The 24,138-nt window shown below is 41.3% G+C and overlaps 1 protein-coding gene across 6 annotated transcripts in view; it reads right to left on the bottom strand.

Moving 5' to 3' along the window:
- The window catches only part of SOX6 (SRY-box transcription factor 6), a 378,453-nt gene extending 366,754 nt beyond the window's left edge, over positions 1-11,699 (bottom strand). Inside the window, exons 1-2 of one of the 6 annotated variants that reach the window (XM_061380140.1) lie at positions 5,776-6,697; positions 5,211-5,410 (exon numbers count right to left, since the gene is read on the bottom strand). The gene's annotated coding sequence lies outside the window, so the exon portion shown is untranslated. Of the gene's footprint in view, positions 1-5,210; positions 5,411-5,775; positions 6,698-7,027; positions 7,488-11,564 lie in introns of those variants that run through there. The other 5 variants (XM_061380137.1, XM_061380138.1, XM_061380135.1 and 2 more) reach the window with 5 other exon arrangements.
- Positions 11,700-24,138: the final 12,439 nt, after the last annotated feature.

The following is a 24,138-nucleotide window of genomic DNA, read 5'->3' as shown; positions in this document are numbered from 1 at the left end:
TTAGAAGTTTTTTACTAAGCATGGTGTCACTATAAAAAGAATGGGTAATATTGGTGTAAAGTTAGATATTTTGAGCAATGATATGAAGGGTTTGCAGTTAGGAATCAAATCAATACTGCACCTCTGAGGTTTCAGAGTTTCCTGTTGCCTTATGTCAGTCTACCAGTGACTGGAGAAACAATTGACTGAACACCTTTCTGTCCAGCTCAAGAAGAAAGAAAAAAATATTTAAATGACATCCTGTCTTACTACTGATAGAAAAGAAGCCACACAGCCACTCACTGTATGAAACAGGCTCTGGAATGTAATAAATCACCAGCTTTTTTTTATTATTATTTGTACGTAACATTTTTGTGCATATTTTAAAGGTATGTGCTACAACGTTCACACCGGAAGAAGCAAAATGTTTCCCTAGCTTTACTTTATCAAGTACTTTTCTATACCTTACATTCATATGCTGCCTCGAAGAAGCCAAAAAAATTTTGCTTTGACAAATTCTACTAGTCACTCAGAAAAAACATTACATATTCAGACTTATTCAGATAATACTCCTAGCTCTACATAATTACATTTGCTTTTTATAAAGAATATGATCTGTGTAACCTCTCTATAGAAGATAATGACCCATCTGTGAATCATTTTGTTGCAGGTTATCTGGTTTTTATCACTTCTAGTACCTGTCTGTCCCTGATATGATACCCTTAAACACATTAACTTGAAGGAATGTTTCGCTTGACTTCAAAAAAAAAAAAAAACCCAACATCGATTTACAGATATTCATTCTCCACTAGAAATGAATGAGTCTGATTAACCTCGTTTACCAGTATATCTAATTTTATATTACTCTTTCCAATTCACAAGGCTCAAGAAATATTTGATTACGCTAATTTCCAAGCAATGATTTTCAAACTTGGGATACTGTTTTCTTTCTTCTTAATTTAAGGAGACAAAACAGTAAACATAGAACTGATACAAGTATTTTAAAATATACAAGAGAAGGAAAGAAACGTCTATGAACTGATTCTTTTTTCTTTAAGAGAAAATCCATTTTTCAGGTTCCTGCTGTACTAATTGAAAGAGAATTATTTAAAACTTCACTGAATACTTGAATATACGATAGTGCATGTAGCAGTTTCACCAGTGCCAAAGAACTCTAGACTTTCTGAAAGACAGTAAACTAAAAATTGGCAGGAAATCTCTTACAATGATGTCACAAATATTCGTTATTGCCACAGAATAATGTTTTAAAAGAACACCTACTTCTGTGCTGAAAAGGCTTTGGGAACATGTAATTATCCAGTTTTATCACTGTAGAAATCGGCTGCTTTCCAGCAAATACATCTATTAGATCTCTCCGCTCTGAGCAGAACTACATCTAAATAAGCATATATGTATTTCATATAGGCATCACACCGGTCCAGTACACAACCTTTCTAATGACATATTTTACCATATTTTGCTGTTTTCACAATACGATGCTGTGGTCTGTAATGATACATCAATCAATACTGTGGGAGAACCACATGTATCTAAAAAAAAAATCGGAACGGCTCGTATAAGAAATAAAAGCAAATGCAGTTTCTGTGGTTAGGTAACAAGTCCCCTAAAATTGCTGTTCTTGCTGTTCTACCTAAGGAGAAAATAGAAAATTATGTAAATAAAAATCACACAAAAAGCCATTGAAAGAGATGGGTAGGAAACTGCTTCCTAAGGCACAAACTTGAAACGTGCACCTTTGTGTTTTGCTGCTACTTGACAGATAAGCTCTATCTGAACTACTGAATACATCATAATGCAGTACTTCTCTCACACGTTCTGACATCATGCAGAAATGTTTCAAAGTTCTGTCTCTGTGATTTAGTATATTAACTGAAATGTTTTTAAAATGTCATTGTATCACTTCAGTTGATGTAGCTTCTATATATACAAACACCCCTATTTACATAACTTTTGAAACGTTAGTCATTACACAGAACCTCTGTCAAACCAGTCCGCAGATCTTTAAAGTCACACTATGGAAAAAGAAATATACATCACTCTACTGTATGGGAGATAAAGGAAAGTGCATCGTGGCTTCTCTTTCCCAAGTAACTTTAGTTCCATGAAATAAATAAATAAATAAATAGATTTACGAAAGCCTTTTAAGTATGATCTATACACTTTTTAGGGGGGAATCAAACCAAGTGTGAAAGATTAATGGATATGCTTCCTGAAGAGGTATTTCCCAAGGTGGTAACAGCGTTTAGCAGATATAAGATGACTAAAGAAACTTTCTAACGCTCACTGAGAAAAAATATATTTGGATTTGCTATCACCAGGCAAAGTTCGGGCCTTTATTATCACAAGATATTCCAAGGCCTCTAAGAACTGCAAACATACACAGATGCTTTCAACTAAAAATACAATCAAAGATGCAAAAAAACATGTTCAAAGGGATTTTTTTTTTCCTCATTGAGTAAAAGAAGTTCAGCTGGAAGTGACCACGAACAGTTGTTGGCTACATATTAAAAACCACTGGCTAGAGAACAAGCACTGGCAGTTCCCACTTGTGAACAAAATCAGACTGACAAGTGAAGGCAACTAATTTTGGACATCAGTTATTATTTTCTACAAGTCAGGTACTAGTAGCATTATGAAGGAAACCTATGGGCTACACTTTGTTTCTCATCTTGTGTGTGTAAACCTAAGAAGGAAAAAATGAAGCAGAATTACTTAAGTTCAGCAGAGAATCAGTACTGCGTAAGGAGAGACAGCCATCTGTCTCACTCCCTTTATGCTATGTGTTATACACATGGCACTAGTTTGCACCCTATGATCTAGCAGCAAAAGGAGCTAAGTGAGCTCTGAAGAAGCCCAGCTAAGTCTCCCAGCAGTACTGAAACAGTACTGCACTGTGAGGAAGAAAGAAAAAAATAACGTATTTAGCAGAGGATGAGAGAATGTAGACCGAAGAACCTCTTCCATTCCCACCGCTGAATGAATTAAAGTTCTAGGGGAGGAGGCCGGAGTGAGCCAAACAAAAAGTATGACAGGAGAAAAGGAGCCAGGAATCGTTAAGTCCGGGGACAACGCGGGCAGACGCCAGCGGCCGGAGCCCGCGGCCCGGCGTTCCTGGGAGGCGCAGGGTCCCCCGGCAGCGGCTGCTCCTTCCTCGGGGGGCTCCAGCTGCCCCCTCCCGCCACAGGGTGGGACCCTTGCGACAGCCGCCACGGCTCGGCGGGGCGCGGGGGGCGATCCCCCTCCTCCCCCCCCCCTTCCCCTACCGCCCCTGGAAGAGAACTGCCGGAGAGAGTGGCTTCGGGGGCCGGGGCGCAGCGGCGGGTCAGCCCTGCGGGTCCCTCACTGCCCCAGCCGGCGGCAGCATCAGGGCACTCGCCCCGGCCCCGCAGCGCGGCCAGGGCAGAGCCGGGCAGGGTTGCACCCAGCCGGGCTCCGGCCCCCACTCCTCCCCCCCGCATCCGCCGGCTGCGGGAGCCCTGCGGCGGCCAGGGAGGCGGCCCGGAGAGCGGTGCTCGGAGCGGTCCCCGGGGCTCACCTTCCCCTCCCCCCAGAGAAGTGCGCTTCGAAAAGGTTTTGCAGGCGAGGCTGGCCAGGCTGAGCTTGGTGCATTGATTCCAAGTGCAGTGCCTGGTTTGGTTTCCGTATATTCTTTGGCTTTTAATAGCTAGCTGAGGAAAAAAAGAAAGCATTATTGTTTTCTTTCTTTCCTTCTCTCATTGCCTATTCTAAATTTGACTCCAAAGTTTAAGCAGTTGAATTGGCTAATTCTGAACACAGTCTATTGAGAGACCAGACACAGCAGTATATCCCTGTATAGCAATAGATACAATGTGCTGAATTGGCAGTCTAATTATAAATGTGGCATTTGGACCTCCTTTCAGACCCAGTGCCACCTTACCTTATGAGGGAACTTCAACTACAGCAACTGTTCAAAACAAAATGCCATTACAGGATCAGCTTCACCCAACCCTGGAACCAGCCAGGGGATTGTTTTACAAACAGCCTTTCTCACTTAACAGAAGAATGTATTATAAGGAAAAGTTATGGATAGTGCAGAGTCTGAAGAAAACACGCATGTAGTTTCTGCCAGGTGTCAAGCTACTTCAAACTCCAGCATACTCCAAATGACCTCATTATTTTCTTTTAAATGTACTCACTATAAATAATTATTTCTTAGTTTTACTAGAATGAGCTGCTAGGTACGCTTGCTGTTTATATTCTGACCATAATGTGCATGTAACATTGGGAGCGGAGAAACACGCAAAATATCCTGGCTCAAAACAAAAACCTGCAATAAGATCTTGCCACAGAATCATGACTGTGCTGAAAAAAAGTTTTTTGAAGGCATCTTTTCCGGGGAAATATTTGTATATAATGGCAGACTACATGCACATATCTCACATTCATTCTTATTATTTACTTTATGGTATAATGGCTTAATTAAATGAGTGGGCACAAGCACGTCAATAAAACAAGTCAAGTCAAGTCGAAGTCTCAAAACAGGTTTCGATATTACTCCATTACACGAGTACAGAAAGGGAAATTCGTTAATTTTTGGACTTGAAACTCAGGACTGGATAAAACTTCTTCTGCCCTCTCGATCAGCACTGGAGATGGAAATACCAAGAACGTTAATACGAGGGTAAAAGAAAACAGTAGGAACAAAGTGCCACTCGTGTGCCGAAGGCTATTTAAATTAGCTTAATAAACATATACTTATCTGCAAACAGCAGGCGAAGATATATTACTTTATCACAGAAAGTTTCACTGTCTATGTTTTTGGGAAACACCCCTAGGGACAGCACTAATCTGCCGTCCCCAGGCTTCCAGCAGGCTGATTTTCCCTTCAGCCCCCCCCCCCCCCCCGCCACTCAGGCACAACACTAATTGTCTTTGCACGTTGCCACTTAACACTTCTTCCTGTCCGTAAAAAAAACAACAGCAAAACACCAAACACACACTCACCCCACCCCCCTCCCGCACACCCCTGTGAAACGGGTCGCAGTAAGCAAAGACAGCAATCAAATCGACATGATCAGCGCCTGTGATTGACCTCAAGGCCCTGCTCTGCTGAAGCACACAACCCCTGCTGCACAGCGGGGTTAACTGCTCAGCGCTGCTCCACACAACTCGGGCATGGAGCTGGGGAGCTCTCTCTGAAGAGGAGCAGCCCTCTGGCAGCGCAGTCGCTAATGCATGCGTGGAAGTACCTGCTCACATCACGCCTATAACTCTGTCTCACATATGCACACACAGCCGCCGGTACACGCGTGCACGCATGACACGAGCCGGCTCGGCGGCCGCGCCGGTGCCCGCGCCTCCCTGGAGCAGGGCGAGCCGCGGAGGCACACACTCATTAGCTCCCACTGATGATTCCTTTCAGGATCATGAATGGAACAATTGTCAAAAACTGCGGGAAAAAAAAACAAGCCCCGAGACTATTATACACAGACACAGCTTGTGTGCGCGCATGTGACAGTTGCAGGCAACCCAGATTTGTTCGTAAACTCTTCAGCATTATCCGATATCAAACATTAAATTGCTTATACGGTTTAAGAGGCTTCTTATCCCCCATCAAGACCCAAACACCTTCGAAGGTAGTGAAAGCCAGGAAAAGAACAAGCTCTCCACCAGACACACCTTTGCCTTGCTTGTGTCCTACAGCACCGCCTGTAAACAGCTGCGCTGGCTTGCTGCAACTGCCACTATTTTGTTTTAAAATAATAATCATAATAACAATAGTAATAGTAAGCGAAATACTTCCTGAAAACTTACTTTGCATTTAGTTTAGGCACTATTCTTTTTTTCAGCTCTCAAAGGAAGCCGTTTTGTCCAGGTTAGGTATTGTCTACTTATGGATCAGCCTCTGGCTAAGGGTTTATTTTAATTTATGGCTTATGCATTCTTTTAAGGTCGATTTGCATGACCTCCGGCAAAGAGCTAAGGCAGCAAGAAATCCCAAGCCGAACGTTGCCACAAAGCAGCACACATCTTCCCTTCCCGGGTGTAAACAGAGCTCTCTGATGATGGACTGCTTTCCTTCCCCCGCCCTGTGTATCACAAATTAGGGTGCGATATCAATTTTAAAGTTTTCAGTATAACTTTATCCGAAGCCTCTGCCTGGCGAGATAAGGAGCCGGCCTGGAGCGGCAGCTCCCCGGACAGTGCCCCGCTGTGGCCAAAACCAGCGTTGCCGCCTCCCCGCCGGAGCTCTGCGCTTCTCCGTGCTCCGAGGCTGGCACTCGCTTGTGGCGAACTCCGAACTCCAAAGCACTTTACCCACCTCAAACTTAACAGGGAATCTAAAAGAGACACTGAACTCCCCTCGCCTCTTTCCACCTCGTGTCTTTTGGGGTTACCCGTGAAGAAAAACCCACGCGAGCACTCCAGAGTAATGACAGCAGCGCTCTGCTCGCAAAGATTCCAGATTTTAATTTTCCTCTCTCTCTTTCTCCCTCTCGTGTTAGTTCCTTACGTACAATATCTTCCCGCACCATGTGTTCGCCTGCCGTGGGTGATCTTAAAATACAACGCTGATCTGTCACTACATTTTAAAATAAACTCTACTCGGGAAGGATGAGAAAGTGTTGTGATTTCAAGGTACTGGGGTCCCTCAGCGTCTCGGAAGCCTCGGGATTCGAGCAGCCCCGGAAACTCGTACGGGGATGAGACTAGAACTACTTTTCCCTAAAGAAGGGAATTTAAAAAAAAAAAAAAAAAAAAAGCCAACAACACCACGCTCGTGGTATAAAAGTAAATAACCGTGCAGGGGGAGGCGGGGGAAGGGATGAATTCAGCAATGGTAAAAGCTAAACAACAGATCTACCTCCGGACGCTGCTGCTTCACTCAATTGCAACTAATAACCCATTAAAGACAGCGCAGGGGGAACCGGATTCTCTCCTGCAAAGCGACATAAATCCAGCGAAACCCCATTAAACCACCACCGCCACCGCCAAGCCACGCAGCACTACACACCACAGCAAACAACAGGTATACAACACAATAGGGCTTCTTTTTCCTGGTTACCTCCTTGGGATCCAGTGTGGCACAAAGCACTAGGAGAGCCTCCTTTTTTTTTTTTTTTTTGCAACGCGCTTCGGTAATTTTCATTAAAAAAAAAAAAATAAGGAAGGAGGTGAAAGGGGAAGAGAAGAAGGAATAAATGGGGAACAATTCGGCAAAATAAAAATAAATTAACTAGAGTCTGCTGGTGTTTCTCCGGGCCATGGATGTGGTGCAGGATCCCGATCGTTAGAAGTTTGCGGATGGGTTGCCTGGAGATTTGGTTACAATCAGGTTCATTATTATTTTTTTTTCCCTCCTGAAACAAGTGAAGGCGATGGTTAACTGCTGTCAATCTTGGCAATCAATGTGAGCGGCCATGTCGTAAGTATTCAAAGCATTTCCCGTCGTGCAACATCAGAAAGTGAGTGGCCAGGGCATTGATCTGAGGAAGGCAAAAGGAGGCAGAGCTCCCCCGCCCAGACAGCACAGGCAAGATGAGACAACACAGAGAAAGAGGGGGGAGGGGGGGGGGGGGGGGGAAGAGAGATTGAGAGAGAGAGAGAGACTCAGAGCGAGCGGGGAAAGCAACAACTGCCGAGAAAGTGAGCACAAAACAGAAAGTGAAATCACCCCAGGCTGCCAGCCGCATCCCGAGAAGCTATCACCACTCACATTGCTATTAGACAAATGAAACCCTAAACCTCTCTCTTCTAATGACCACTGATTGCCCGGAGTGGTGAGGAAAGGTACTAGAAAGTTGTGCCGGGGAGGGGGTGCGAGGGCGGGGCGGCGAGGGCAGGCGGGAGCCGGAAAAGGAGAAGGGGGAGCGGGGCGGAGGGTGGGGGGGAGCCGGGAGAGCCGGTTCGAGGGGCCGGGGCTGCGCGGGGTGGGCGGGGGGGAGCAGCAGCATGTAACCCGCCGGCCCTCCCTCCTTTCCTCCCTCCCTCCCTCCCTCCCTCCTTTCCCCGCCCGGCACGGCGCTTCCCGGGAGTGCGTGGGGAGGCACCCTCCACACAAGTCCTACCGGGACCCGGCTCCCAGATAATGGGAAAGAAAAAGAAAAAAAGGGGGGGGGGGGGGGAAGTAACGGGAGAGAGACGATTCGCAAGACATGGGAAAGTCTGGAGGGGGAAGCGCGGAGGAAAGTACTCGGCGAGCGCTCACTGGCAGTTGGGGCTCTGAGGAGCCCGATCCCATAGCTCCTTAGGGGTAAAAAAAAATTTAAAAAAAAGGAAAAAACACGAAAAAAAAGCCCCAGATGACCAGATGAACTGTAAAGTACAAATTATACTAGAGATGGGAGTCCAGCTACGGGGACCCAGGGGAGAGGAGGCACTCGGAGTCCACGAACTATTTAGTGATGCGTTCAAGAGACAGGTAAAACGTGAGCACCGTTAAAATGTACAGGTATGACCGGAGAAGAAAAACTGATTTAGGACGGACTGGAGCCGAAGTTGGGATTCTCGTGGTGAGGACGAGAGATTTTAGCAGAGCCAATATATAAATATATCTCTCTTTGCCTACCAAAAGGCAACAGATAGGGACTTGAATATCAGCTTGAATACCAATTTAGGAACTCGCGCTCCCTTGGAAGTGCTAATAGAGAAGGGGGGGGGGGGGGGGGGGGGGGAAGGAGGGATCTGGGAGAAAGAAGATAAAACTATAAGGAGCAGAGGAGAAAATCAACCAGTGGCACAAAGTGTTGCAAATCCAAGAAGTATCTCTGCTGTAATTTTACATTCCAAAGGTAAACATAAAAGAGTCTTTCAAACTGTCAGGGGCCCTCAGGTCAGGTGGGCAAACAGTGCTGCGAAGTTAATGTCTCCCTCTTTTGATATTATTCACACCTAGGCTAAACTGTTGTTAAGATGGGAGTGCGGGAAGCAACCTCAAGCCCACAAAATGAGAGAGAGAGAGAAGTTGTTGATTCATCTCTGTATTTTTGGCACTTTCTCCCCATTTTCCAGAAGGCGCCTGGAACAGCTAGTAACAGAGAAACTTTTAATTTTAAAATAGCTTCATAACTCAGAGGCCAAAAAAGAAGAGGAGAAAGCCTGATTCCGCTTCCCTCTTCTCTTTAGTAGAAATTTGCGGGATAGTTTAGACACAGAAGCATACTCAGCCCCACTGTGAATGAACCTGGCTTCATAAGGGCGTGATGAAAACTGAGCATGGACGTGATAGCACAAGACTGATCTGATCTGGCTCTATTTCATTCTGTTAACATGCTGTAAAACTCCACACTTCTGGAGTCGTGCACACTGCATCCTCTACCCTGCTATCTGAGGTACTATTGCCCCTCTCGAGTCGAGTCCAAGGAAAATGAGTTTTAAGTCAGAACCTCTTGGAGTATTTGGACTTATTTTAGACAGTATTTTAGGCAATTCCATTACATGAAAGGAGCAATCAAGTCCTATTCGGCAAGCAGCAAACAGCTTGAAACAGAACTTTTAAATTATCCAGTAAAGCTTTATCATCAAATTAGCTGGCCGAGGGCACAGCAGCTACTTTCTGTGCATTCTTTCAATTTTAATAAAGGATACTAAACCCCTGAATTTTGGAGATACGGCGTAAATTTTAAGATTGTAAGTACTGAGTTTGTATTCACCTGCGTTCAGCTAATTCAAAGTATTCACCTTGCTGCAGTTATCTGTGCTATGGATTTAACAACAGGAAATAGCTGCCTTTTCAGTTCTTGCTATGTCCTTTTTCATCTTTAATTACAAGAATTCCCGTGACTGGTCACTGACACGTTCCTTGTAAGACACTTAAGCCTGCTGCAAGTAAAAGAAACACCTTGACTTTTTGCATAACTAGTAGCTTTGGCTCGGGAAAAAAAAAATAAATAGAGAGCTCTGTAAGAAAAGAGATGTAATCAGGCTACAAGGATGAACTACCCTGACCGAGCTTGCAACCCCATCAATTTATTACTGGAAGTTGTTGGTGTTTTTTTTTTTTTTTCCTTTCAATAAACAAACAGGGGAAAAGGGGGGGACAGAAACCCCACAAACACTCCTCAAGATGTAGTGTCCTCCTTATTAAGTACGAGGCGGTAATGGGACAAGAGATAATTAAGGCGTCAAATAAATCTTACCGCCCACCTAGCTCTAAATCGGGGAGCATCTCGCTGCGCTCCCGCAAGCCCTCTGCAGCGAGTGACATTCGCTGGGGCAGAATACCGCGGAGGCATCCACGCTCCCAGGAGGAGCGCGAGTAGACACTCCAGCTTGTTGCTTCCCCTGTGATCAATTAAGTTACAGACGGAACACACAGCGCCAGAGATCTGTAACTTCTCAGCGGTAGAAGAGGGTTCATTGGGCATTGTATGTAAATGTACGGGTATGTGCGCTGCACAGGAGTATCTGCGGTCCCCTCTGCATAGGTGAACACCCCCCGTGTAGAAACGTATACACGTGCCAAGAAACAAGAAAACGCTTTTACTTTTAGCATTATTATACGTTTAGAGCCCGCGTTTTAAACTACTTCCCTTGGTTTTGCTTCATTAAGGCTAAAAGCAGCCGGAGCAGGGAGCGCAAGCAGATGTTGGGATGGGATGCTGAACTGCTGTGGGTCCTTGCAGAGGGAAGGGTTCGGAGGCGCTCAGTTCACGTCGGGGCACTTACCTGTTCATAGCTGTCACTGCATTTTTCGCCGTCTCCCTCATTAAATACGTTAAAGCAACATTCAATAAGCGAAGCAACCTGTCTGTGTGTTGTTTTACTTGCCGCATCTTTAAGGTGATGAGCAAACCTAACTCCCGTAGAGTGGTGGAACAGTCTCGGAAGTTTTGATTCAAAGGGCAAGGAAGTCTACCTTAAAAGTCATTCATCCAATTCTAAACTCCCCTCTCACCAATTAATGTCGGACAGTTAACAGGCATATTTATAAATTCCCTCTGCTGACACTCCCCGACAATGAAGACTTTTAATAGGATTATTAGAGATGTTGAGAGAAACTTTAAAAACAATCTACAGCATCTGAAAGAAAGCTAAAGGAAAAGCCTGATTATCCGACTGGGAGAAAGTTTTGTTAGACTAGATGAAAGTACTGCACGTTTCTTCATAATCAAACCCATCAGCTGGTCCGAGTTCCCCTAGAATAAGAACCTCTGGCGATTTCCTCAAAATTTAGGGGAGGTTTACATTTTATAGCGCCCAAAACTAAAGATCTGACTGAAAACAAAAACTCTGAATTCCTTACAGCATCATCTGCCAACATAATGTATTGTCCTGGCAGAAAGAGGATCAAGGAGATTTTAATTTCATTTGAAATTGTGCCTCATCTTGATAGGGAGACAAAAAGCCACAGCAACAATCTCCTCACTCCACCCCGGTCCCAAAAAAAAAAAAAAAAAAAAAAAGAGGGGGGGGACACACACTGAAAAAAAACCACATAAACTTTTACAAAGAAAATAAAAGCAAACTCGGCATGAAAACCCCTTCCTGTCTCAGAAAGTTCATTTTAAACGTCCTCTCTGTAAATCTAAAGTGCAAACACCAGGATAAGGTAGTGTGTGGCTGGAATTTGCATGCTGATAAGAGAAGGCTGTTGTACTTACAGTGACAGAGGGCAGGCTGCGGAAGAAAAGCTGTTTGTGTTAGCGTGAGAGTCACCCAGGGCTGCAATGAGAGAAGAGAGGAGTGGGAGTGCCAAGCTGGATACACCTTCACCGCATCTCATCACATCTGCCAGCCTCTCTCTCCCTCTCTCTTTCATTTCCACATTCCCTTTGTTCCTGGGGAAAAAAAAAAAAAAAAATCTACACGTCACATCAGTCCCCAGATGCAGTCTACACCAAAGAAAAAAAAATGAATAATTCAATCAAACTGTGCATAGTCTCTAAGGCAATAAATCTATTGCACTTAAAGAAACGAAGGGTAATTACCGCTATAGAATTAGAATAAGGCCAGAGCGCGCAGGGATCCAGGGTCTGTAAACTCCACGGTCAAATAAAGTTTCATTTATTTAATCTTTTGACAACCCCAATGTAAACTAAAGGGGAGGATCAGAACTTACTCCGGTTGGATTTGAGAATACTTGAAGTGAATGTTACAAAAGGAGAGCGCCCGTGATCTGTAACAATCATAATGCAAGGAAGTAGAAGTGTTTCACTGCATCACCTCCAGGGTCCGTTTCCCCCTCCCTAATGAAGAGCAGACCACACTCCCACCGGCTTCTGCTGCTTTCTGCAAGTGCAACGGGAATCGCTGGCAGCCAGCAGCCGCCTTACCTGCGCCTACATTGCCAATAAAGCCCGAGAAAAACTCAGGGCAACCGGCAGATTTGTTCCACGCTCTGGCGGAGAGAAGCCATGAGGCATTTGCACCGGCACGGATGGACTGGAAACGCTGCCCCTGGCTTCTGGATTTGAGCTGGGCTGAGTTTGGGGACTGCCTGACGGGGGGCGGAGGGAGCGCGCTGGGGAGCGGATCCCAGCTGGGCAGGCGGCGGCAGCACTGCAGGAGCCCGTCACAGACCAGCTGAGGTAGGACGGAGGAGAGCCACACTTTGCCCTCTCCTACCCCTGACGTTACTCTCTCGGCTAGGAGGTAAGACGACTCTATATTGTGTTTATTCTCCGGGTAACTCAGGTCCCAGGGGCATGCTTCTGTGTTAATGAGGGCGGTGGCTCAGGGCTGCTTCTCAGATCGTTACACTCAAGTCAAGCTGGAGTTTAACGTCGGCATCTGCTGCTTTACACTTTCCATCACATTCACTGTAAACTTCTGGGGGGCTGGGGGAGGAGAGAGACAAGGGAGAAAGAGAGGGAGAAACCAACCCCAGGTGAGAGCGTGCAGTTCAGATGACAGAGACTTTCGCCCTAATTCATCCGGTCATTGTGCCGGCCGCGAAGACTAAAATACCTTCCACTGACGTAGAGCATCGCGCATCTCCTATACTTGAACCGCTTTAATAGACAGTTTTGATTTATCCAAAACATTAACGGAACTGTTATTCTAATAAAGGTAAACTACAAAACACACTTGCCTCTCCCGCTCGCTTGGGCTTTGTTTATGTGCTTAAAACGCCACCGTGAGGCGAGTGCAAATAAAGCAGCGAGAGCAGCCGCCTGCCAAGGAGCTCTCGGATTAGCACTTCGCAAAGCAAAACAAACAGCGTTTGCGGCAGCGCGAAAGTCATCGAAGAATCCGCTGCCGGCTAGAGCGGGGCCGGTGGCTACGACACAGGAACGCCGCCCGGCAGTCTTCACCGCCCCGGGCGAGCACACGAACAGAAGGGTAGAACTTAAGGCGAATTTAGGGAGATGGCGATACACAAAGCAAGACCCCAACAGCGGTGTTTCCTTAGCAGTCAGCCCGGAGTCCCTCTTCCTCCTCTACCTTTCTCGTCAGCGCTCCGCGCAGCCTTCTCGCCCCGGGAAGGGACCCTGCGGATGCGGGAACGCTCCGAGGCCCCTCTTCCCCGGCACCGCGCCCCACAAACGCATCCGTCCTCTCCGCTCAAGGCCAGCTTCCTCCGCGGGCGTGTGCCAGGAAGCGCTGCTAGCTCCTCTTCCCAGGTTCTTTGTGCCTCCTTCCCGGCCACAGTCAGGCCACTTGTACTGCCCAGGCTTTCCTGGAGGGTTTTGTGTCTCAGGTCTTTCAGATGATTTCGAGTCAGAGGCTGGGGTTTATGTTACACTCGAGTTCGTGGGGGTTTTGTTTTGGTTTTTCGTTTGTTTGTTTGTTTGTTTTGGGTTTTTTTTTTTCCTTAATGTAAAGGAATGGAGGAAAAAAAAAAAAGGAAGAAAGAGTAGCTTGTTATTACCCATGAGCAGTACTTGGGGTCACACTGCTAAAAGTTGCTGGTAAGACGCAGTATGGTGAGTTTCTCAGGCACATTCCAGGCACAAAAAAGCTATGGGGATTCATCAGCTTTAGGAGACAGATTCTGGCATATAGGGGCATAGTGCATCACAGTACGCTGCTGTTGCTAGCCCTACTCCCATAAAAAGCCTTAACTCAGAAAGGCTTCTCTCGTGGGACTTTTAGCAGCTCTTCCCCAGCCACTGGAAAAGCATCCATCATCACATCAGGGCATCCTGGCACCCAGAAAAGCACTTAACTGCACCCACAGAGGTAAACTCACCAAACTCTTGGACACAAGTTGCACTGCCCGAGTAAGCTCTGCAAATGAATCTCACCAACACTAACAACAAGCTCAAAGAAAAAAAAAAAAAAAAAAGAAAAAGAAAAGAAAAAGCTATTACATGCAGCTGTGATTAGAAATCACATTAAGATTGGCTATCTGATACTTTGAAGGTATGGAGTAAAAGAAAACCAGTAGCATGGCTGTGGAAGGTGCAAACATTTCCACTGCAGTGCTCCTCCTGTTCCAGGTATTTCACCTAACAGCTGTATTTGCCTACTTGTCATCTCAATAATTTTTCTACTCCCATCTCTGTATAATAGGATGACCCTAAACCACTGTTAACATATAAAAAAGCAGTTCATGATTAGCAATGATTTTAAATGTACTTTTTCAGAAGTAACCCAAAACCACACAAGAGATGCTTACAGCATCATCACAGTTGTACTGAGGTATCTCTTCCCTGAGCCTGTGTGGCCTTCCATATTATACTGATATTCTCAGCTGGAAATCAGAGCTGGGAATAGCTGAGCTTGTGAATGAGGAAGGGTGTAAAGCTAGGCTGGCCTGTCGATACCCGCACATTTGAGGAGTTGTGAGGGGACACATGCTAGAAGACCCTCTTACAGCTCACAGGAGTCCTATTTTATATTACAGTTCAGAGTAAATTGTAGGTCAGTGGTATTAAACACAAAGGTTGCTAAAGATTTTTCCCTAGAATCTCAGTCACAGAAAAGCCTTTGCTAAACATGATGACTGCAAGCTCTTATGAAGTATTGTACGGGTTTATCAACACACCACAGGGCTTTTCTTTTTTTCACTGGCAATGGCAGCATGTGTTGGAGTTCAACAGAGTAATGTATAGACGTTATATTATAATGTGTATTTATTCCTACCTAGTTTTGTCTCATCACCCCCCCAAAAAAAAAAATCCCAACAAAAAAGTACAATTTTTAAAGTTCCTGACCAAGCTATCATGCTACAAACAAGATACTGTGTAAAACAAAATCAAAACCAGCCAAACAACCAAACAAAAAAAGCCAATAAGCAAAACCCGCAAAACCCACAAAACCCTGAAGGCTAGAAAAAAAGCTTTATTTGACCCAAGGACTGGCCCACCTTGCAAACAAATGCATTGCCACTAAGCCACATGAACAGAAATGTAAGGAACCCTCAAGACAGGCCAATTATTTTGTATTTCATATTACTACTGCTGTGCATTTATAAATTGCATTGACTTTAAGATATTCTTGTAGATCTGTGATAATATGGCCTAATCTTGTAGGCTCATATCATTGTCAATTGCTTCGCCCAGAAGTTCAAGTCCTGTGCATGTAAAGTGCCTGTTTCTTACGAGGATCAAAATGATGATGCTAAAAAGGGATAAGCTGTTTAGAAAATAACAAGACAAAAGACAAGAGTCAAAATATCTACAAAGAAATTTTGGGGTACAAAGTTGTTTCAGACTGTCCCATTTTACCTGGAGCTTATAAATATCATGGCATACTGAATGGGTAGTATGGCTGTCTCTTCCCTTTGATCACCTCTTAGAACACTTTACATTTTCTAACCAAAATACACAGTAGTAACTTCTTGCAACAAAATTGACTAAGAAGGAAATCACTGTATAAATCTTTCAAAACATGTTTAAATACAGCTTACTAAACTAGGAACATTGGGTAGAAACTGCTGAAAGTATTCAGACTGCTAAAAACTAAAATGCGACATGATCTCAACATATTTGAACATTCAATTTTATAAAACGTTTTTCCAACATAATATCAAATTTAAGACTGAGGTAAAGTAAATGTGATTTGACTGCTTTGGAATCTTCCTAAGACAAATGACTGAAGATCAAGGTGTTTTATTTCCTATTTGAATCAATGATCAATAACTCATATACCTGAGAATCATGCATTTTAAATATAAACCACACTTTTTTAATAAGTGCAAGCTAGACTGAATAAAATAACTATGTTTTGAGAGCAAAACTCACTATTTTTTTAGGTCACTGCAATCTATATAATTATGAAGTAACTTGAATAAGGCATCTTACATTGGTCCTAAATTTTTTACTCAACTAAAACACTCATTGATTCCAATGTGAGTGTTGCCTGAGTAATAGAGTTCCCTGTCAAACTGTTAAAATCAGCTAACTTCTAAAAGGTTGCAGACTGATGGAATAACATGATTATACTAAAGGTATATATTTAATATAGAAAAAAAAAAAAAAAGAAAAAAATTCCAGTTACCAGGCAAACCTTTTTAACTTTTACAATATAATAAGACAGTAACATACAGATATTTTTAGGGGGGTTATAATTCTGTGACTTTATGTAAGTCATGCCAGTGAATCAGTACTCTCATATCACAAGCATCTGAGGTTTAGTATCCAGGACAATAGGAATAGGAATAAATTGGCTTTAAATATTCCACTAGCAAAACAAGACTATTTGTAAATCAACCGCAGTGGATTACACTGTAAGAGTTATTTTGGAATGTCATATTTAAAAGTTTATGACTGATGACATATATTTTCTTTGTTTTGAGTGAATAAGCTCTTAATCAACATTATATAGCTGAGCTAGATTTTGAAATGTTTTCATAAAAATCAAAACTCCTTTACAAAAAACATCAAATGAAAAATGCTGACATACACCTTTTTCTGATTTTTTTTATGAAGTATTGAAAGCTTAATTCTAATAAGAATATTAAGTAAATAAGTGTTAGCTCCACTCGATGGTATTAGCATAGTTGAAATTGTAGTTTATAAATTTTTGAGAGCATCGGCATCATGATATGGTTGTCATAGAAACTGCAACAATATGTCATTTCAATTAATTTTACATGCACCGATGCTGAGGTCCATTTAACAGTTCTTTTAAGAAGTTCTAGAAGTAAGTATTGAAAACCAGGAATAAAAATATAAATAGGCAACAGTACCCCCTTCAAGTATTATTTAATTAACAAACCAGGGAGAATTCTAAATTATTTTAAAACTATAACCAAGCTGGAGAAAGTAGTTAAACAGACTTCGACTTCAAAACTACCAAAATTAAAACCCAAAAGCTACGGAAACATTTAAACTCTAACTGGAAACCACAACCCAAAACAATCTGTCTCTTTTCCCAATGAAGCAGATTTGGAAAAATATGTAAAAAAATATTTATTCCTGTTCAAGAAATATAAAACATGAAATAATTTTAAACCATGAATGTTCCTTTAGTGTGTGCAAGCAGCAAAGAGTCAAATCCAGGAACATAATACAAGATTAAAACAAACAGATTTAAAGGTAGGAAATGTAACACGAATAGATTCATTTTTCCTGTATAATGCAGCTACTGTGTGTTATGAATGCTACCTTAGGTAAATCATTGCCAGACACACTCAACTGACATTAATGACTTGATTATTAGAACAGAAAAGCTAACCAAAATAAACACAGTGTTTTGGGGTTTTTTTAATAATTACTGTATTGTAGCAGTATAAATCTTATTTCTTTATTTTTGCTGGTTTAGGACAGTATGAACATGTACTCTTGTTTTCTTATTGCATATGCATGATACAATATGTAATCTGATAGTTTAAACATGAAAGAAAATACTAAGCAGATCCTAATGAGGAAAAAACGTATATTTTCAACACATTTTACACAGTAATCAATAATTACATAGTATCTTTTGTTTAAATTTACTGAGTCGCCCGACAGACTACAATATGCGAGACCTCCCAAAATGAGACATGAAACAAGCTGTTTATAAGTAAATAAGAAGTATCAATATTAAAAGCAAAACAAAAAAGAAAAAAAAAAACAACAAACCCATAGCTTAGAGAAGATATCTGCACTGAGAAAGGAGAAGCATCTCAAGCTATCCTTTCTGATAGGATTAAGGAATGCTACAAAAGAAGCATTTAAATCTCTAGTTTTCCCTGACAATTAACAATGAAAAGCAGATGTTTACAAAGCTATTTTACATGCTCGTTTATAAGATGCTAAAAGATGGTTTGTGGATGGTGAGAAGGAAGAGCTGGATAACTGCTTGTCTGGTGTATATTTAAAAGCATTTTCATTGGCTCAGTTATTGTTAATAATGAAAGAAACACTTTGTGCTGTATGGCTGTGACTATAGAAAACTGCCATCGTAAAGTCCTCAACAAACTCTTAAGATGCAATTTACAAAGATAATAATAACACGGAATTATTTCACTTCTCTGAATGCTACACATTTGCATACCAGGACTGTGTACAATATACTCATAATGCACATTCATAACAACGAGGACTTCTTAACATTACAACAGCACAAGAACTGTGCATTTTAATCTACAGTTCCAAGTTTTCCTTTTTAGTAGGAAACCATTTGTATAAACCAGATGCTCTGCATCTACCCAGGATAAGGCCACATTTAGTCCTACACCTTTATTGAATGGGATCATATAAAAAAAAATACGAAACACTGGAAGGTAGCAACAATATTAATAGATTCCCTTTCATATAAAAACATGGCAAATTAACTTTTCACACAAATTTAGGAAGAAGTCTGGTCTATAGCTGTGAGTCAGGAGATGCGGGATTCTATTCCTGGCTGTGCTACAGACCTACAGAGTGTTTTTGAACAAGTCACTTACACCAAGTCACTTACTCAAGAAAAAATTCAAAGAATGCATGCCTCCAGCTCAATTTAGACAGATCCATATCTGCTTATATTGGATGTATGCGAATGTAGGCATATGTCTCTGAAAAGCTGGGGCCTACCCTTTTGGGACTTTTCATCTTATCCTATTTCTCTACATGGAAAGAGACTGTTGGGAGATTTAATTCATAAAAGACTCCTCAAATATCAATTATATTTATGCGTAACAAGATTACCATTAAAAGTCCCAGCCTTGCAAAGGCTCATATGCACATTTCACTTCACACATTTCTAGTCGTCCAATTTACTCTAATAGAATTATTCACTCATATACATTATATGTATAATTCTAGGCATATAAACTTCTGCAGTATCAGGAACTATGTTAATGGAATAGATAATGTGTAAAAATACTCATACAAGTTAGTAATGAGGTTCAGGCTTCACATGCTTAAAGCTTTACATCACCTTCAATAGAAAGATTTTTTTAAAATATTGCTTCTCTAATGTTCAGGTACAAGCAAGAGGATGCATAACTCACTTGACATTAACAAAATTTTGCTATCTTATTGTATCTACATTTTAAAAACAAACAAAAAGCTCTTTGCAATGTGTAAAACAATTCCCAAACCAACAGTTCTAATCATAAAAGGTACTTATAAATCACCTGTGTGTTGCCACCATCCAAGCTGGCTTTGGTTTTTGCCTCAGACACTGAATAAATTCTGATTTCTGTTAGTGGTTATGTTATTCCTACTGTTTATTCAGTTGTGAATGAATATATTACACTAAAGTACAAAAAATACGCAGTTCATATTAGTTGGCCAGATTTCATTTCTTCGATGGACTCTTCAGCAACTCAGACTTCCCATCTACAGGCTACTCTCTCAGACTAAAATTATGCTAAATATGTAATGATATGCAAAGTAGGTCAAGTTTCCAACTTGCAGCTACAGCCATACTTAACTTCACCCAAACGGATACTGCTCACATGGTTAAAACTAAACATGCACATAAATGTTTATAGAATTGGGGCTGAAAGTAGCAAACAGTCTTTCTGATTTGGATGGATTTTTACTGTAACACAAATTATTTACACAGAAATCTAGCATCAAGGCATAATTGAAAATATTTTGTCTACCTTTCTAAAAACACTATGGGGAAAATAGCTTCCCATCAGCTGTTATTGGTAGAGCAGATAGAGGTGAAAGAAGGAAATAATCTCTCCCTCAGTCTGAAACAGCCTGTGCTGGTACTGCACTAATGCTAAGTACCAAACCAGCTAATACAATGCAGCTCATAACTGTCCTTTTTTTCTAGTGCCACGTTCCTCAGCACAGAGACAGAAAAGGTATCTTCCCTTCACCCTCCCCTTCTTCCCACAGAAACTGTATTCCTGGCTGGGTCCTTGAATGGTGCCCTGCCACAACCACAGAGGAGGGGACACAATTTGTCTCTGTCTCATTATTTTGCTGTTAATTTGATGGCATTTTAATAATATGGAATGGTTAGTTTTCTCAGACTACTATCTGAAATGTCTGTGACTAAGGTTTCTGTTCTATGGGGTTTTCTTTTTTTTTTTTTCATTTTCTTCTTTTATGTTTTGAACACACTTATCAATTAGCTTTCTAATTTATGCAATAGAAAGGTATGCCCAAGGTGAACATTATAGTTGTTTCTAATAAATCTGTCTTAGGAAATGTACAGCAAAGGAGCCCATGCTCATGGAAGTTGGAATTAAAAAGAAAAATACACTGAGTAAAAGGAGAGCACTTTAGAAACAATACGGTCACGCACACCCCAAATCCCCAACTCTTACGATCAGCAAGTAACGATTTCTTTAGTACAGTGGTTTTCCGCTTAAACACTGAAACCTAAACCTAGACTGTAAAGCCGTATTCAAGCTGTCATAGCTTCTGCCTTTCTTTTTCCTGTCCTTTCTAGAACTGAGTTGCAAAGAAAATTTGTCATGTTTTGGGGTTTAATGTACAAAACTGCGGAGAGTGTGTAATTAGCAGTGTATCAGATTTGAATGCATGCATCTACTGTAGCCACACATGAAGAACCTTTTATAAAATACCCTCTGTAATTGTTGAGTCTAGCACAGGTAACAGTTCTTAAGAAACAACACAAAGTACTCTGACGTATGTTCTAAGGTTGTGGGTCAAGGGAGGTGGAACAGAGATTTGTTAAGGCCTGTTTAAGACTAATATCTGCGCTCTAAATGTAGTACACCCCACCAAATCCCTTTTCAATTCTAGAAACCCCCCAGCTCTCTCCTGTATAGTATTTGGCACACTTGTTTTCTAAGAATGAGAGTCAAACTTTTCAAAGCCTTTATATGAAGAACTTGCTTCTTTTTTCTCAAAAAAAATTTAATGAAAGATACAAATCCTTTGATTTAGAGAGAAGCTTTATTTTATGGAGAATATTAAGGGATTTTACTGTTGATACTTTCACATTAATATACATTATTTATCTCCACAGGGTGGCGAAAAAGAGAAAATTGCAAAGACTTACTGGGTGGCAGGAAGTGGGATTCACTATAATCAACAGCAGCAGGGGACTCTCTGAGGTTGTGTTGCAAGATATAGTCAAGATTTTAGCAGAAAGAAAATAATTGCATTTAATATTGTGCTGGTGGGAAACAGCATATGTTCAGTCTTTTCCAGCTTTTATACTTACATTCAGATTTAGACTCTTGCCCTTTAGATGCAGAGATACTACTCCTTAAGATCTGGTTACCTTATGTTTTTTAGAACACTTATGCAGATAATGTCCTATTATTAGCCAGATAAAGCTTTATGCTATTTGCAAATTTAACTTCAAAAACTCATTGAGGTTTCATGAACATACTCAGTGGACAAAATAAACAGCTCTACATTCAATAACCAAGCTATGATAAAAACATAATTAAGTTTCCAGCATTATTTTAATTCAGATTTTTTTGTGTATGAAAACATTAAAAATAAAGTTTTCTCAGATGTTTGATCAGAATTTCTTTCTTGGCCAAATCAATACACTTTGTACAAATTTAAATGTTCTTTAAAATGGATGTAGTTCTGTCTGTAAAGAGTAACTGATAAATTGATGAAATAATTGAAATTTGTTAATACAAAAAAGCTGCTAGCCATATAAAGGTTTTCTATACTTAAAGGGAATAAAATTGTACATAAGATAAACTAACATTGAGACTCAATTGTATGTCATTCAGGAAATGAAAAGTAGATCTCTAGTCTAAGCAAATTGAGGTATCTCCATAACGTTTCAATATTGCTCTGTTTTGCTCATGAATAAGTGAAGTAGAAACAACTGGCGACTGAAGGAGTCTGTCCCTTTCTCCCAACTTAAAAAGGACCTGGAAAGAACTAATTTAGGCTAGATACCTATCTTCTTGTGACTAAAGCAAATGAGATTAATTCTGTCTTGCACAACTACTGCAATCCTTGTCTGGTCTTAGCATTTACCTTTTGTCATTTTCCTGCTTTGTGTTACTTGAGAATGGGAATCTTGAGGCAGGCCATCACCTAGGTAAAATGCTAAAGGAATCATTTACACCATATGCGGCTTTGCCTATTCCATTCCTATGTCTTCAGATGCACACTTCAAGGAAGCATATAAAAGTATTTTTCAATTAAAATCTCCTAAAGCCCCATTTTTCATAACCCTGTTGTTTTCTTAATTTTCTATGTATATACAAATGAAGTACATATATATATATACACATACATATAAAATAAACTTCTTGAATATGAATGCCAGATCTGGGCTTTATATTGACACAGACTTCCAGGTGTCTGTCAAAAGACTTAAATTGGGAGTTATATGTTGGAGGAGGAGCTGGGGGGAAACAATCTTCCATATAAGAACAGTCTTAGAAGTCATATCAAGGCTAAATAGATTGGTTTCATTTGTAAAATGAAATATATATACTTCACAAGCTGCAATTCAGTGGTTACTTTACATAGCATAAAGGCTGGCACCACAGAATTTACTTTTCTTTCCTCATCCTCACTGCCAGAGTAACATTAAGTGGCTACATAGTCAGTCAGTTGAAGAAACTGCTCTGGATTTGGGGGACAGGGAGAGGAAGTCTGTTGTGATTTGGAGTAATGCAGCTACACAAAAACTAGTGCTGGCACAGGAGGGGACAGTGGTGAGTGAATGGGTCCTGGTGTGGAGACCATACCAGCTTAAAGAAAGAGTGGAATTGCAGCCTGCAGGTAGGATCCTATGGCATGTTAAACCAACAAACATTCAGGCTGACAAAGCCTTACCTCACATCCTTTCTCTATCAACTAAGCATTTCTATTCTTTCCCTTGCGTCAGCACTAACACCCACATAAGTGTGCAGGAGCCAGCTGAGGGAGGTGACTTGTCTGGAAGCTAACCCCACAAAAGCGAAAAAACAACCAAACAAAAATACTTTTCAGGCAGATCTACTCCAAGGAGCAATTCACAGAATGATCAGACAAGAGCTAGTGCCAGCACAGCTCAGAAGGTGGAAACACAGAGCCAGAGGCAATAGAGAAGAGGACAAAGCAGCCCAAACTTAGATCAACTCCAGCTGTGATGGACCCAGAGCCAGAGCCAGCCTGACCGCTTACAAGCTTCCACTAAAACCTCTGCACTTTCTTTGAAAACATTATGATAGAATAAGTAAGCATACAGAGTTGAAATTACCAAGATGCCAAAGAAATAAAATCAGGGCACTTACACACTGAATGAGGCATGAAGCAAGAAAAAAGAACATGATCTTAAAAAGCTATCTTAAGTTTTTGTAGAATGTAACAGGCAAAGACAAATCATTCCTGACTGGAGTATTGCAGCTCTACAGACCACACTTTTCAGTATATTTTTACTTTCTGAGCCTTCATTGTGTAGTTTTTGGCTGACAGAAAGACATTCACAGTGGCTTCATAAAGCATTATTTGTAGTTCACAGGACTCCGTATCATCATCAGTATAAAACACATTATTCTACTTTTTTTTTTTTCTTTGCAATGAAACAGTTACGGAGATGAGAAGATGAGGTAGACACAGCTTTGAGAAGGACTGGAAAAGACTGAAACTGAGAACACTAGGAGCTAGCATTTGGAAAATTAATAATGCAGAAGACAGGACTTCTTTTCTCTATGCAAACATCTAAATTCTGCTATCCCACATCCAGAAAAACATGAATCTTTTGTTACTTGTTTATAGAAAAAACATATTTGACCTAGCATAAGTGTGTAAGGGCAACTATGTAGACATGATGAAGTACTGGGAAACTGAATTTAAAAGAAAGGAGAAAAATCTTATTCAAGGAGAAATAAAATTTAAACCGAAAAGATTTCTAATATTGCAGTCACACTATAAATAAAAGAAACAAAGTCTAAAATGTTTGCTACAGTAACAATATTAAGAACAA

Source organism: Neopsephotus bourkii, unplaced genomic scaffold, assembly GCF_033783945.1.
Source record: "Neopsephotus bourkii isolate Nb327-2 ecotype Australia unplaced genomic scaffold, CSIRO-AGI_Nbou_v1 NB_1792, whole genome shotgun sequence".
NCBI lineage: Eukaryota > Metazoa > Chordata > Aves > Psittaciformes > Psittacidae > Neopsephotus > Neopsephotus bourkii.
This window is presented reverse-complemented; position numbering and strand designations above follow the sequence as displayed.